Source organism: Vombatus ursinus, unplaced genomic scaffold (genome assembly GCF_900497805.2).
Source record: "Vombatus ursinus unplaced genomic scaffold, bare-nosed wombat genome assembly UNPS02015175.1, whole genome shotgun sequence".
Taxonomy (NCBI): Eukaryota; Metazoa; Chordata; class Mammalia; order Diprotodontia; family Vombatidae; genus Vombatus; species Vombatus ursinus.
The window spans coordinates 2936983-2950099 of NW_020954953.1; the positions used below are offsets into that span (position 1 = coordinate 2936983).

The following is a 13117-nucleotide window of genomic DNA, read 5'->3' on the forward strand; positions in this document are numbered from 1 at the left end:
AAAGTATAGTGTGGACAGATGCAGTCTAGCTTTTTAACATGGGTAAAGCTCTTATTTTAAAATGTAGATCTTAGGGCCCAGATTGCCAACTGCTGAGTGCCAACAGGGTACTGGAAGGCAATTGTCAAACTCATTTTCACTCCTTGGACAAAATCAGAATTTGCATTCATGTCTGCAAAGGTGAAAGAATAGCTTCTTAAAACCTGTCAAACTTCCACTGTCTCTCAAGCAGGATATGTTATGTTACAAAAAGGAGAGAAAAGAAGAAGAATGATTCTTTGTAGGCTTTTTGGAAAAAAATTGGTGGGGGTGGAGAAAGGCTTTTCAAACTTGTTTTTGATTGTGTTGAATAGAACTTTTGCCTACTCTGGTTTCATCTTTGGAATGATGAAATGAGATCAATGTTGCTTAGTATCAGTTAATTTCACTGTAGTGGTCATTTACCATGGAGTGAATTGGGCTGGGTTATGCTTGGCTCGGACTAGAGTCATTCCAAAGAGGGTGTGGTGGAAAAAAACATAGTGAGAGTGAGTAAAAATGTAAATATTATACAGAAGACTTGTCCATGATCACTGGAAGAAGAGGTGAATTCTGTAATAGAATAAAGCAAAATAGTTAACTGTTTTGTTCACAAGTTTAGTTTAGTTCATGCATAACTATTTTCAAATTAATTTTTTAAAAATGACAAACTTTATTATAAATAAACATGGCATGCAAACAGTACCCTTCATCTAAAGATCTTTCAGTTTTTTTTTAAATTAAAAATATTGAAAATTTTCATTTCTTGGCTTCCTCCCCTCCCCTCTCCATCTAAAGGAGTTGTGACATTTTCAGTGTGATATTAGACTCAAGGTACAAACTGGAAAACTGTATTTTTTGCAAAAGAGAAAAGAAGTAGTATGCTGACAGCCAGGTGCTTTCTAGTAAATTAGTCAATGTCCTCAACTGAAAGTATTTCATGTTGAGATTCTCCACACTCACTCTCCTTCCCTTTATCTTCTGCCTTCAAGTTAGCTGAAAGCTAAAATTCAACAGCTTTGCTGAGGTTTTTTTTTTTTCTTTTAAAAAATCTATTTATTGGTTGAATGTCAACAAAACTATTTTTCCCTCATTTCTGTCAAGGCAGCTTGAGCTGCTCTTGTCACCCCTTCTTAAAGTTTCCAGTACCTGTTGATTCTTTGGTCCATATGCAATTTGGCAGAATAGAGGATCTTAGATTTATAGCTGAAAGGGTTATTTACTTCAATCCACTAATTTTACAGAGTAGGAAACTAAGTCCCAGAGGGATTTAGTGACTTGTCCAGCAGTGTCTGAGGCAAGATTTGAACCCATATATTCCTGACTTCAAGATTAGTGCTTTATCCACTATATAACTGGATGTCTTGTAAGTATTTCAAACTCAGAATGTCCAAAATGGAACTCATTAGACCCCAAAACCCTCTCCTTTTCTGAACTTTCCTAATATTGTCAAGGACACTACCATCCTTCCAATCACCTAGGCTTGTAACTTGGGGTTCATTCTTAACTCCTCATCCTTAACCCTCCATATTCAATCTATTGCCAAGTCCTATTGCTTCTACCTTTGCAAAATCTCGTCTACATTTCCCCTTCTCTCCTCTCTTCTCTCCCTTCACACAGTCCAACCCTGGTGCAGACCCTTATCCCCTTACTCCTAGATAATTGTGAAAGCTTGCTGGTTGTTTTACCTGCTTCAACTCTCAACCCACTCCATTTCATCATCCCCTCAGCTGCCAAAGTGATAGATGGAGGAGCCACGTTGGACCACGTCATCCTTCTCTCTCACCAATAGACTTCACTGGCTCCCTATTACTTCCAGGATCAAATAGAAAATTTTTCGTTTGGCTTTAAAAATCTTTCCTAATCCAGCCCTTTTCTACCTTATAAGTCTTTTTATAGCACTCAATGATCCAGCAACACTGACCTCCTTGCTGTTTCTCCAATGGTCCATTGCCAAATTTTGTGCCTTTTTGTTAGCTGTCACCCATGCCTGAAATTCTCTCCCCACTCATCTCTACCGTGTGGTTCACCTAGCTTCCTTCAAGATTCAGCTCAAATCCCAGCTTCTCCAAGTGGTCTTTACCTTTCTCCCCACTCCCCAATATTAGTATCTCCCCTCTCAGGTCACCTCTAAGTTATACGGAATATATCTTTTATGTACATAGCTGTACTTTGGATTAGAATGTAAGCTTCTTGAGGGCAGGGACCATGTTTTTTTTTTCCTTTCTTTGTATCTCTAGCACTTAGCACAAATTCTGGCACATAATAATGTTTAATAAATGCTTCTTGTTTAATTGATTGATACATCATGTTGCCTCAGATACAGTAAATACATGTGACATCTTAGTTTATATATATGTATGTATGTATATATGTATGTATGTATGTATGTATGTATGTACATATGGGGTGAGAGAGAGAAATTCAGAGTAGTTGTCCCTTGTGTGAATTTAGCTGTTTGCAGTGGGGTTGTTTGGATAAGATTCTCCTGGTGAGGCTTTAAAACAGGTGCCCCTAGGCGCTGGATAGTAATAGAAGTGCTATCAGTATAAATTTTACTAACTTTTTTTTTTGTCTTTCTCACCCATTGATTTCCATTATGTATTAGGCTTACAGGAGTATTTTTCAGGAATATGTCATAGATTTAGTGCCTGCTTAAGAATGTAATAATGTAATAATGGTTAAGAATGTAATAGCAAGTGACTTTTACTTAGGATCAGAAAGCCATTACATTGAAAAAATAAAAGAAAACCTCTTATCTTTCACTCCCAGGTTCTTTGAAAATATGTGGTGCACGCACACACACACACACACACACACATCTATACGGTGTACTTGAATAGGAATTTAGTTAGCAGGACACCAAAATATTGAAGGAAGGCTGCAAGTTCCATTGTGTCCAGTTTTATAGTCTGAAGTCAGATTAGCAAAACATCAAAATTTGAAATGATTATTGACTTGACTAACAGTGTTTTTAATACTATTATGAGAATTTTTTTTCCTTTTCAAAATTGTGTTTGATACTTTGGTAAATAGAATAATTTTCAGAGCAGTTGGAGGTTTGCATTAAACACTTCCTATGCTAGAGTGGGCAAAATGATCCACTTATTATTATATACCTAGGATAGTCTCTATTCTTGAAAACAAACCTGAAAGTGAGATCTTTTTATAACATTATTGTTCCTGCAAAAAGGCTGAATTCATGACCCTAGTTTGTGGCCTGAAAACATACTCCAAGTGTGATTTAAATGACTTATCTTTGTGCAGTTTTCATTTTCCTTCTTACTTGGACGCATTCTTTCAATTATTTTACTTGGTTACTTACTGTACGTTGCTTGTTTGTGTGTGTGTGTGTGTGTGTGTGTGTGTGTGTGCACATTTTTTTTGGTGTTTTGTTTTGTTTTTGTTTTTTTTTTTGCTATGGTAGAACCAGAGAACTATGTTGTAAAATTTGATCATATAACACACTGGGATCATAAGAAGGAAACCTGTTACTGTCTCACCATGTACAGAGTGGGTTACCTGCTTTTCTTCAGCCCTAAAGGTATTATCTGATCATTTTTAGCCATTTGGTGCCAGTATGGTCGCTTGGGATCAAATTGATGGTTGCTTTCATCAGATGAATGAGTCTATGTACAAACGACATTGATAGGGAAGTTAAAGGGGTGCTTATCAGTCATGACAAGATACTTTAAGGTACTCTTATAGAATCTGTGGGAACACAGTTTGAGAAATGCTTCTCTAAATAGACATAAAACAAGCGCTTTACTGAGATCCAAAAGAGATTTGGGTTGCCCCAGATCATCTACATACGAGTTAAAGGAACATGAGTAAGTCACTTGCCCAACCTGGCCCTTGGTTTACCTCATTTGTAAACTCAAAAGGATGATCCCTTCTTGCCATTAACATTCTATAATTCTAAGCTTGTTTCAACTTAGGGGTGGAAATTGGAAGTGTCAAGTAGGTATAATTGGCTGTCAATATGTACTTCAGTTTTGGAAATATTTTTACTTGTCTAGTATGTGTGTACATTTATGGCGGGTGAGTAGGATAAATAGTCATTTTCTTCATTTTCATCTAAGAGAAAATATTAGGGACAGCAAGCCACGAGTAACGTGTGTCAGCTATTAAAATTCACAAGACAGACATATTTTCCTCATTTTCTAGAAGCACAAACTTACTTTAGTATCTTTAGCTTTCCGAAGGAATGAAGGAGATGAATTTTAATTTTTAGGCAGTGGAGAGGTAAGAAGAGTAAAACTAGAATTCAAGCCACCATTTATTTCCTGAAATGTTCAGAATCTTTCCTTACCGAGATTATCACTCCTTTTTATAGCCCTAAGCACTTTAATAAGGATTTGTGTGATAGAAGGCAGCATAGTGTAATGTGAAGAGTACTAGATCTAGTGTGAGGAGGTGCCTTTGTTCAAATCCTCACTCTGATATTGGCTGCATGACTAGGAAAGTATCTTAACTATTCAGTGTCAGTTTCTTCACCTACAAAATGGAGGTAATAATACTCATACTACTTATCTCGCAGGGTTGTTAGGAGGAATGTACTGTTTAGACTTGAACAGCTATATACAGATGAATTATTAATCTTAGTTGTGTGAAGAATTCTACAATGGCATAAGTATACATTTTGGGTTCCTAAGTATAACTTTTCAAGAGGCTCTCACCAATCACATCACACTCAGAAATAGTTTCTCCACATATTCTGGGTATTCCTTCATTTCTAGTACTACTGGATGGCTTAAGTAGCAGTTCTTTCCATGACCAGTACTAGGAATCACTTATATTTTCAAAAGGGGCATTTCTAAGGGAAAGACTACATTTTCCACAAGGCCTTGAGGATGGTCCTGAAAGAAGGTCCCAGAACTCCATTTCCCATGAGACTGTGTTCCTGGGACCTAGATGATAGTACCACAAAGCCTGGACATCTAATGTTGTAGAAGAAAAGGCTCTTGGAAAAAGGAAAAAAGTGCATATGGTAAAGGAAGTTGGATAGCATCAGTGTTTACCAGCTGCTGAGAACAAGCTTAGGGATGCTAAGATTATGAGGAAAGAAGTCCTGCTGTGACTGAGACATAGGACAGCAGCAGCTGCTGGGAGTGGGGGAGATTTTAACACTGAATATGTAAATTCCATACCCTCCTCTTCCCCTCCCCAAATCTGTTCGTGTAAGAGCCATTTGCCATATTCTATCTTGCGCTGGGGTCTGGGTATTGGCAGTCTCTACTACTAATCATTAGGGGATATGGCCCTAATCCTGTTGGCGGGTGGGGAGGAGAGGAAGAGACAGAATGTAAAGTTAGATAGATATTGTTATTAAACAGACTATTTTTAAAATACATCTTCTAATTAGTCTTCTAGATGGTGAAGACTGAGTTTGGATAATTTTACATCTGCTTATACTCAGTTATTCCCTACTTTGAATCTAGTACTTGAGTAGAATGAAAGCTGCAAATTAAAAAAAAAAATTGTCTTTTTTTTTCCTGATTCTGGGGGTCTACTTTAGTGCATCTTTCTCCTTCTTTGCATGTCTAGAATAATATGAATATGAATATGAATATGTAATTTTTTTGTGCTAGCAGTGGTTAATCAACAACTAATGAATGTAGCTAGGGGCAGGTTTCTAATTAAGTTGCTTCACATAATTATCTTTCTTATTTGCTGTCCTCAGGCATGGATACCATGCTGAGGAAGGTGGTGTTTTTCCTTCCAGCAGGGTCAGCCTCTCTGGCAGACTCAGCAGGTGGTTGTATTGGCAGTTTGGGATTCATTTTTTAATTCTATTTTTCATCAACTGTGAGAAATTTGAACAATATTATTGATATCTCACATAATACATGGCATAAAGGAGGCAAAATGGTAGAATTTCAGAGCCTAAAGGAACTGTAGAAGTCATGTCATTCAACTCTCGAGTTTTACCTATGGGGAAACTGAGGACCAGAGAGGCGAAGTCATTTTTTCCCAAAAATGATAACATAATTACAATCTAAACTAGAATCTGGTCATGTCTGGTGGCCTTTACGCTATTATCACATGGAGAATGAGTTCTTATTTTCTATAGGAGTTTTAGGGGCTCTGATAGTCTTTTGTGATAGGATAGGAGGTGGACAAGAATTCAAATAAACAGCAGTTTAAGACTGAACAATTTAAAATATTTTGGAGATATAAAACAAAGTGCTGATACATACATGAGTGTCTCAGCAACTTCAGCTAGAACTGTGAAAGCTTGTGTTTATTGTTTAAAAGGGGAAAAAAAAAACTTTTCTAAAGGCCTTGATCAGAATGAATCTTTAGTCTTATAACCTTTCCATATGTTCCCTGAGACCTCATGGAGAGTGTTATTGTCAAACCCAGCAGGAATGGTAATTACTCTGAACAAAATCTTCCTGTCAATTAAGCAACGAAATAGCTGGGTGGGAAGCAGTCCCATAGAAACTTAGATTCTGTGTCTCCTCCTGATTTCATACTCAATTGTCATGAAAAGTTACAAAGAGAGCTCTCGTTGCTATTGAGAGAAAAAGGGCTTACAATGGATTCCAAGACACATCTCAGTTACTGAGTTTAATGTTTTTTTTTGTAATAGCGAGCATTATTTACATTAAGAAGACTATTGGCCAAGATGGGAATTTTTCTTTTTTTTTCTTTTTTTTGGGGGAATTTTTCACTAAACAAAAATTCCTTTTGAAATGGCTTCATATGAAGCCACATACATAGATATACATACATACATATAGATATACATATGCATATATACACATATCTATGTGTGTATACATGTGTATATATTTGTGTATACACACACATATATTACATATATATTTATGCATGTATTTGGTCCAGACCTGTGATTTCATTGGCATATAGGAACTTCTTGTGAGCAAATTTTCTTTACCAATGCAGACCTATAACTATTCTTCAAGTTATATGCATATAGTTATAGATATATAGTTGGACAGGATCATAAAGGGTATCTAGGCCAGCTCCCTCATTTTACAGATGAAAAAACTGACACAAGTAGAATTCGAGCCTAGAACTGCTGACCCCAAACTAGTGTTCTTTCCACCATACCACAATGCCTCCTTAAAGCAGCAAGGTAATGAAGAGGACATAGTCCTGGGCCTTGAGTCAGGAAGAACCACAGTTCAAATCCAGTCTCAGATACTTACTGTCTGTGTGACCCTGGGCAAGTCACTTACCCTCTGTCTGTCTCAGTTTCCTCAACTATAAAATAGGGATAATGATAGCACCTACCTTACAGGGTTGTTGTGAGAATAAAATAAGATATTTGTAAAATATTTAGCACAATGCCCAGCACATAGTAGGCACTTAATAAATACTCCTCCTCTTCCTTTTCTTCCTTCTCCTCCTTTTACTTCTACTACAAATTCTCTCCCTTCCTCTCACCCTCCCCTTTAAAAGAGTCCTCAGGACAGAAAACTTATGAGCAGAAAAGTTTCAGAATCATGTTTACCAACTATTAGTGCTGGAAAGGACCTTTCATATCATCTGATTCAACCTTCTTATTTTATAGATATAGAAACTGATGGGCCAGAGTGATAAAATTACTTTTCTAACAGTTAGTGAGATTCAGAGCCCAGAATTACAACTATACATCTTCTGATAACAGATTCATCACTCTATTGTACTGCTATAGAAATATTAGATTTTTTTTTATTTAGAAGAGACCTTGGCGAGTAACTAGTCCAACCTTCTCATTACAGAGAATGAAAGTGAGACCTAGGAGGATAAGTTATCCAAAGTCTTACTTCAACCTAGTGGTAAACCTGTGACAAGGGCCACTGAGTTTTGAGTTGCTAAACCTGGATTTGAGTCCCAGCTTTACCACTCACAACCTGGGTGACTCAGGACAAGTGTCTTCTCCCTGAGCCATGGTTTTCTCATCTATAAAATGAGGTTATGTTAGATGGTCTCTTCATTTTCTTCTATGATCTAAGTTTATGATCTGAAAGTGATACTGCACTGGAGGGCTTCTGAAGCCCCTTTCAATTCTGAACCTCCCCCTTTTTTATAACTTGCTAAGTAACTTGTTAAAGCTTTAGATTTAGCTGGGGAATGATAGTAAAAAAACAAGACCTTCAAATATTTCTATCCCATTTTATTTTCTACTGAGAGGTATTTAGACTTGTCCATATATATAAAGAAACCTAGAACAACGTAGCAAAATATCCTTAGTGGATTTTTCATGTAGCAGTCTATTGAGAATATTTAAACTGACTAGACATAATCAATATGCCTAATTAATCATAATTTTTTATAAATAAGATTATACTATAATCAGTACTGATTGGAAATCCCAATTGGAATTATTTTTGCCCAAATTTTGTCATAGGACTTATTTTCCTTTGGAATATAATGAGCTCAAAATTTATAACTTAAAAGTTTTTCCTGCCCCATCACTGGCACTTTATAAATCTTGACAATACCCTCCTCTGCTTTGAGATTTGGGTTCTTTCTGTTCCTCAACTGGGCACACTTCTCCATTATTTGATGCTGTACTTTCCATTCGTGATTAAGTTGTTGAAGCTGAGCAAACTAAATTCTAAATAAATGTTCTCTGTTTCTTAAGGAACACAATTCATCTGGGAGCCAAGTTCATCCCACTTTGAACTTCTGCTATTTGGCATGTTTACATATGTATGTGTGTATTTCATTATTTTAGCATTAGAAAAGAACATATTATATATATGCTATTTATAGTAACTATATGTGTTCATATGTACATACATACACATATTCTTTTGTAATGCAGAAATAGTACTTTTGGTTCAGTGTCTGGGTAATATTGACAGCAGCTATTATTAGTAGTAATACTATGGTGCTTTAAGATCTGCAAAGCACTTTACATGTTATCTCATTTGGCCCTCAAAACAACCATGTGAAGTTAGTCTTTTTAATCCCATTAAAATTATGAGGAACCTGGGTTCAGAGATGTGACTTGTCTGTGGTTACATAACTAGTTAGTGTCCAAAGTGGGATCCAGACTGAAATGTCCACTACACGTGAAGGTGTTTGAGAGTGAAACAATTGATGGGGATCATGAGGTCAGGGAGAGGTCGCAGAGTGCTGAGAGGGGAGATCTTGTCATACTTAGTGGCAAATCTGCCTTTTCTGGCTAGTGAGATCATTTGTACCGAAATTTTTTTTTTTAATTTATTGATTAGTGAGCTCAAATGGAACAAAGTCAGTGCTCAGAATGAATTAATTCCTAAAATATCAAGCTATGAGTTTTGATTTAAAGAATTTCCAATATATCAGAGAAATCTCTGTGGTAGCATAAGAAGTACAAACTTCTTTGCCAATGATATCATAGACTTTGTTACACAGACCTATGTACTAAATACTTTGCATGGAATGTATTTTTGTTTATCTCTATATATTGTGAAAACTCAAGACTTTAAAAACATGAATTTTATTCTATATTATTTTTCCTCTAATTCTAGTGTGTGTAACTAAATGTTTTTAAAGGATGTTTTGACATTTTAGTACAAAGGAACAGTCCTAAAATCTCAGGTACTGAAGAAATTCTTGCACAGTAGTAAGTCTCTGGTACCATATTGCCTTGAATATAGGGTTCCTTGAACATAAACTACATCCATAAAAGGTTGCAGCAGATCTCCTTAAAAAAAGTTTAGATATCCATTGATGATATTGTTAATGATTATTATTGTATTAATATTATTGTAATATAATTATAATATTATTAATATTATATTATTATTATTATTATTAAATTAACTAGCATTAGTTTAAGTGATTTAGGTTTTTGAAGCACCTTATGTATGGTATTACATTTAATTCTCAGAACAACCCAGAAAAGTAGGTGCTCTTATTATCTTTATTTTACAGATGAGGAAACCGAGGCTGAGAGGGTAACTTGCCAAGTTGATAAGTGCCTGAGAAAGAATTCAAACTCAGGTCTTACTCATTCCAAGTCTAGCACCCATTGGCCACCTAGCTGCCTCTTGATGACAAGCCCCACTTAGGTTTGTGATTTTCTGGGTAAGTATGGTTTATATTGAGTCTAATTCAGTAATTATAAGCATTTTCCTATAAAATCCCAAGTTTGTTTATGCAATATTATATTACATATAATAATTTATATGTTGGAACCCATACCTAGGGTGTTGACCTCTATAACTCCATTACTCATTACATCCAACTCCTTAGATACTAAAAAATTAGTTAAACTTCTATGAATAAGATTTATCACGAGAAATACTATATTTATATCTTCTCCCCATCCTAATTTTAAGAAGAAAAAATATTTATCCTTCATAATTGTCCCCATCTATAATTTTTCACTTATTGAAAAAATATAACCACAATTCCATCACAGGCTTGTTTCTTTCAGAGCATTAAAGACATCAATTATTTTCACAGCTGGAGGCAAAGGACTTTCTTTAGGGAATGCTTTGAACATAAAGCAGATTGTGCTTTGTTATCAGCAGGGGCAATGAGCAGCATGGGTTTCATTCCACTGAATAAGGTTAGATGAAGGGTGTCTTTATCCATTCCTCTATTCTTGTCCAGCTGCTTTTTTCTATTCTTCATTCTTATCTCTCCCAGCCTTGACTCCTCCAGTCTGTGACTTGGCGAGTAGTAAATTGTTGAAGCTGCTGTGGGCTCAGCCAGGAAACAACCCCTATGGAGAGCAAGGCACCACTGATACTTTTGGAAGATCATTTACCAGTGATCTGGGGCTCTAGATATTTTCTGGTCTTAAATTCTAAACTTGAAAGTTGAGGGGGAAAAGATCTCCTAAAAACAACCACTTTTTGCTAAGTCCTTATTATCACTGTGTCCCTCTTTCTCCACCCTCCCTTTCTGAGCCTTTTAGTAAGTTTGTTAACATATACATGAATAACTCTCCCTTAAAGCTGAAAGGCAGCTCTTAATTCCTTTTTTTCTAAAGCCAAAGGGAGAAACATAATAACCTGTGTGTTGCTATGATTTATCTTTCCTCCTCTATTTTAGAATGGAAAATATTTGAGTAAAAAAACAGATAAAAATGTAAATAAATATGGCAGTAGGCACTATAACAGCATACACATGATGATAATTAATCCATCTAGTAATAGCATCAAACAAAAGAAGTATAATAGGAACCATTCCTTTTGTTAGAAAATCACTTTCAGTTTTCATGTAGTGGAGAGACAGATCACCATACTGGGTTATTTCAATCCATGGCATAAGGTTGCCTAAGACTGGTTAATTTTAAAAGCTCAATTTGTTCATTTTGCAGTTTTACAAACAAAGAAGCTTTGGAGAATCTTGTAAAAAGAATAAATCATTAAATGAATAAGGAAATGTTTAGGCAGTAAAAACAAAACAAAATGAAGCAAAAAAGCAACTGAAAACATTAATCATTGGGATTTGGAGTTGGAGTTGGAGTATCATAGAGATCATCTAGTCTGAGGTTTTTTTTTTTTAAGTGTCATGGACCCCTCTGGCAGCTGAATAAAATCTATGACTGGACTTCTTTCTGTTTTCAAATATTTTAAGAAAATACATAGGATTGCAAAGGAAACCAATTCTACTGAAATAGAATCTATAGAAAGGAAGATTGAGATCACATGCAGTTTAGTAGTGATCTAATAACTGCATTAATTTAGGAGTATTGATGAACATAAAGGTCCTTTTGAGATATTTGTAATGTGATGTGAACATATCTGGGATTTTTGTTATTGACAGAGTCATAAGTTCTGCTAATACTACTGTCATTTGTCACCAACATTCATAATCAAAGGAAATGCTAAATTTCAGTTAGAGGTTATTGGAAAGAAAGTTACAAATTTTTTTGTATCCAGGTTCACGGACTTCTGTGACTCCAGGTTAACAATACCTGATCCAGCTGGATCCCTTTACTTTACAGATGATGAAATATAAGACTCAGATGTTAAGTGGCTTGCCCCTGAGCTACAAAGGACACTTGGAGGTGGTATAATCTAGTTCTTTAATTTTTACAGAGGAATTTGAGAGTCCAGGGATGTTGGGTGACCTACCTAGAGACACAGAAGTTATAAATAGGAGGACTGGGATTTGAACACAGGTCTTCTGACTCCAAATTTAAGAAATAGTAAGAAAAGAGGGAATGGGGAGTCAGGAGTGTTAGGGAAAGAGAATTAGAAGGAAGCTAGTTATAGAGTAGGGCAGCTAGGTGGTGCAGTGGATAGAACACTGAGCCTGGAGTCAGGAAGACCTGAGTTCAAAATGTGGCCTCAGATACGGACTAGCTGTGTGACCTGGACAAGTCACTTACCCTGTTTGCCTCAGTTTCCTTATCTGTAAAATGAGCTAGAGAAGGAAATAGCAAACCACTCCAGTACCTTTGGTAAGAAAACCCCAAATGGGGTCGTGAAGAGTTAGACTTTCATGACTGAAACAATTCAACAACAGCAACAAAGTTATAGAGTGAGGGGGAAAAAAGAGTAAGGGGTATGAGGAAGATATATAATCAGAAGGCAGCAGAAAGTGTGAGAGCTTTTTAGTAAAGATGCTCTAGAATATTTTTATAGCTTGAGTGATGGAACAATAAATAGGCAGAACTTGTTATGGCATGCCTGAGAAAGGAGGAGCATGAAATCTTCAACTAACCCATAAAAAAGGGAGCATAGATGCTATGTCTGGGTGCAGACCTGGGAGGTCTTGCTCTAGCTATTAATTCATTGTGTAATCTTGGGACAGAGGCGCTCCATTTCCCTGATCTCCAGCTTTTCCTCCTATAAAATAGTGATGATAAGTTACTGCTACTCCATGCAGAAGAGTAGCTTTAATTAGCATGATGTAGTAGATGATGACTAATGCTGATGCTGAGTGGGTTGTGCTGATTGTACAGTTAGAACGCACCCTGGGCTCTGCTGAAGTACTTAGTTTTCATAAGATAACGTAGTTCAGTTCACTTGGGTCTTTCTTTTTCTTTTCTTTCTCCCTTCTTTTTTCCCTTTTCTTTCCCTTTCCCCTTTCCACTTTTCTTTCGTGCTTGCTTGCCAGAATTATTCATTTGCAACAGGTCATTAATGCTTCAGTAATCAGTATGTTTGTATGTTGCCAGAGAATTTGTCTGATA

The 13117-nt window shown here is 36.2% G+C and overlaps 1 protein-coding gene across 2 annotated transcripts in view; it reads left to right on the forward strand.

Moving 5' to 3' along the window:
- Positions 1–13117, forward strand: part of LOC114031508 (T-lymphoma invasion and metastasis-inducing protein 2-like) — a 288383-nt gene that overhangs the window by 54042 nt on the left and 221224 nt on the right. The window contains exon 3 of one of the 2 annotated variants that reach the window (XM_027846621.1): positions 9898–10050. The exons of the other annotated variant lie outside the window; for it this stretch is intronic. The gene's annotated coding sequence lies outside the window, so the exon portion shown is untranslated. The remainder of the gene's footprint in view (positions 1–9897; positions 10051–13117) is intronic. 2 annotated transcript variants of the gene reach the window in all.